Raw genomic sequence first — 3,801 nt, 5'->3', positions numbered from 1 at the left:
ATAACCTTGTCGCAACCTGTTAAAATCCCTTATTTAGAGTGAGGGTGTCGACTTTGGTACGATTGGACTATGTACCTTTATTGGTCACTCAAAGATGGCCGCCATGTATGCCATTGGAAAACCTCAGTTTAAATAGCTCTCTGTAGGCTGATATCGACCTCGCTTTTGATTTTCTACGAGGCTGCATCGTATCGGCGTTTGTATATATAGGCCAACGGTTCTCTTTGTTTGGTATTTTCGAAGGAGGACGGTAGATGGGTTTTTGTTTTCACTTGGCTCGCCCCGTCCTTACTTTTCTATACACCAATGGCTAATTTTTGGCAGTCAAAGGTGGCCGCGTCTTTAGGTCTCTTTTCGCGGTCATTTTTCTAATGTTTCACAGCTGAGGTTGATTGAATGCCCCGCCCCGAGGAGCAGGGGGTATAAGACAGCTCTCTCTTTTGCTCATTTAGATACGCGCTTCACTGGGGACCAGGTCAAGGCTTCAAGATTTCCACGTGCTGCAACGGGGTGAGTGTAGTTTATTAGGGCAAAGTTAGCTCTCTGGTGTTACCTCTGGAAATCCACTGACTAGCAGATATTTAAGATGAAGTTTCAGCGTTTTTTGAGTTTGCCAAAAAAATGGTAAAAAGAACCTAACTGTTGGTGGCACAATAGCTAGTGTTTGTTTTAACAGTAATTTTTTGGGACTAAATATAATTAATTTCCACATGCCACCAACTGGTTAGAAGTAGCCATTATAGGATAGAAATAGTTAATATATGTGCATACTACAGCTGAGTCTATCGAAATCTATGGACACAGGATTGGAACAATAAGTGATTTAACTCATACAATCCCCTCGTCTTATTTTTTACCCCTTATAGAAATCTTTGGAATCTCGAGAATACTTGTGTACAGAGATCTAACCAAATACATCAGCCAATGAAGTATGGATATTTAGGACGGATATGTTCTTAAAAGAATAGAGTATTTCCTTACCCCTGAGACAAGCTTTTGGACGGGATTGTTCCCTATTTTCAGTAAGTGGAACCTATAGACTATGTTGTTCTTTGGGGCTGGGGGTTGGTCCATATGATATTTATGTTTGGACTTCTCTTACAGTTTTAGCCGGTCCCACCTTTCCTATACTATGAGCGCACTTTAAAACGGATACACAGGATGGCAGGTATATATAACAAGACAGACATTAGGGCATTTTATCTTCCTTTAGTAGGCTCAAAGGTGAGGCTATAATTATATCCGATTCTATTTTTTTAGATTAAGAGGTGTGTTCCCTTATATATCCTATGAACTTACCGCACTCCCGTTAAAGAGAAGTAAGGGAAGGAATCCTCTAGTACCTACCGCTTGGATGTACTGGCTAGAATAGAAGGTAATATCCCTCACTTAATAGAAACCTAGCTGTTCTATTCAAATAAGAAAAGCGCATGGATGATGTGTGGTGAATAAGCTATGTTAAAGATTGGGAGTACATGTGTGGTTGTGGTTGATGAATCACCAGGAGAACTACACTTCTCTTTCCTATAATGGATTCTGCTGCCCCTGTTAGAGTTTGGAAACTGGTATAGGGATTTTTATTAAATTGTGGACACCCATATAAGGTTTTTATAAAATTGTTGACACCCATGTATGGCGTGTATAGATGTAAATCACAATTGTACAAATTGTATATTAGAGATGGGTATATTAAATGTATGTCTTTTTTGATTTTTAATGCCAACTTTTATGATTTGTCTAGATTCTTTATATTGTGGGAGACCATAATTAACTGTCCTGAAGAAGGTGGTCTTCTATTTTCTGTTTTCCACCGAAACGCGTCGACGCAACTTTAAAGTAAAGGAGACTATAGATCGGAATGACATCTGTTCTCCGGAAAATGCAAACACTAAGTATCTAGTGTAATGAGAATAGTTGATCTAGATCATTTGTCTTCCTTTGTTTTTTGATTAGAAAGCATCTTTCTTACTTGTGTTCTCCCAGTGTTTACAAATGACTCTTAGGATGAAATTGGTTTAATGTATTTTTACTGTATGTTTTTTATTGTAATTTCTTTATTTTCTAACTGTCCAACAACTATAACATTGGGCGCAGATTTTACTGTCTTGTGATTGCTATAAAGAAATGTTTTATTATGTCATTGTTTCTAATAAAATATAGAAATTTTTAATTACGAGTCCACATGTGGTTAAGACAAGGGTGCTTGTTCTGGTGAGTGAATGGTTTGGTGTGGGTAAGAATCTTTTAGTTCACCTGATGATGTGCCAAATAGGGGAATTCTTCTCTTGACTTTTATGGTAATAGGAAGGCACAGAGACAACTAATGTCTGCATTAGTGTCAAAATCGCGTAAAAAAAGAGCTTCTCAGATGGTGCACTTGCATACCTGGTCATTGCTAGTATTTTTCCAGGATGTAGTCTGCCCTTCAATTAGACTGCATGCACCCTTAGCAGAAATACAAGTTTACCAGCCTCTTCTACACAAGAGTGAAGTTAGATAACCAGTTCAGATGTGAACTGGGAAGCAGAGAAAAAAGTTAGGCAAGGTTTAGTTTTGTTTTCCTGGCCCCTGCTGCTGCCTGCGTCCTTCAAGAAGGGAATAATGTGGGAAGGCAAATTAACACTACACAGAAACAGCGAGGCTATCTATGTTAACAACTTCTGGGTCCCCTGTTAACTATAGGCATGAACAACAATGCTTTTGTTGAAGACAGATCTCAAGACACTTCTAGTTAGTTACATGTAGATTTATTGTAGGACACAACTGAGTGCACACCTCGCCAGCTGACCAGACCATCAACTGACAAGAGTGGAACCCTCAAACAGTACAAGATAGAATGCACACAGGTATTCTGGGAGCCTGGGAAATAGGGAACACAAAGGAAGGTCTAATTACTAAAAGTGGCCATCTTGTGAGAAGCACAAGTATACTACAGCTTTCAAAGAGACGAGCTACAAACAAATGAAAGTCGCAACACAAAAAAATAAACCATTTGAAATGCAATAAGTCTTGCGTTACTAAAAGTTTGAGCTTTTGGCGTTGCAAATAATAATGGAACACCAATAGCTCAAACTTTCTGTAATGCGAGACCTATTGCATTGCAAATGCTTGTTGCTTTATTGGTATTGTGCATTATTGGTGGGTGGATTTTTATTGTTTTGGTCCTGTTTTACACAGATAAACATTGAATATTTTTCTAAATCTGTGCTGTCCTTTTGTAGTATTTTTACTGTGTGCTGTCCTTTTGTAGTGTTTTTACTGTATTACTGTTTGTTATGTGCAAATGCTTTACACACTGCCCCTAGGATAAGCCTGACTGCTCAAGTCAAGCTACCATGGGGGTGAGCAGGGGTTATTTTAGACACGTAATCCCTTATCCTGATTAGAGTGGTGGATTCTGCCTGGCTTAGGTGCAGGCCCTAGCCAACCAGAAAACCCATTTCTAACACCGATCCTAGAGCCCAGACAGGAGACTTCATTTCTGCAGCCTTTGCATTGCACCGTGGCACACGACAGGGCTGCCCTCTGTCACCACTGCTATTTGCTGTTGCGGTGGAGACTAAAGTGCTGGAGGATCCTGGTAGGAGACACCATACACAAGATCTCGTTATAGGATTACAACGCCCTAGAGTATCTGCGTGATCCGGCAGAGGCCATACCGGTACTCTTGGCAGCTTTTTCATAGTTTGCAGAGGCATCTGGAATCTCAGTTAATGCCCAGAAGTCTCAGTTGTTGCTGCTTGGAAGTCTGGCAACAGTGGACCACGCGACACTTCCAGAGCTTACAGTGCCATGGAGTCC

The 3,801-nt window shown here is 40.1% G+C and overlaps 1 long non-coding RNA gene across 1 annotated transcript; it reads left to right on the top strand.

Moving 5' to 3' along the window:
* The first annotated feature begins 907 nt into the window (after window positions 1-907).
* Window positions 908-2,191, top strand: LOC146798235 (uncharacterized). Its single transcript, XR_014969133.1, has 4 exons — window positions 908-1,022; window positions 1,105-1,168; window positions 1,261-1,375; window positions 1,742-2,191. It is a non-coding gene; the product is annotated as an uncharacterized LOC146798235 (long non-coding RNA).
* Window positions 2,192-3,801: the final 1,610 nt, after the last annotated feature.

This window comes from Triturus cristatus, chromosome 9 (assembly GCF_964204655.1).
Source record: "Triturus cristatus chromosome 9, aTriCri1.1, whole genome shotgun sequence".
Classification (NCBI taxonomy): Eukaryota; Metazoa; Chordata; class Amphibia; order Caudata; family Salamandridae; genus Triturus; species Triturus cristatus.
The sequence above is the reverse complement of the archived record's forward strand: the minus strand, read 5'-3'. Positions and strand labels throughout refer to the sequence as shown.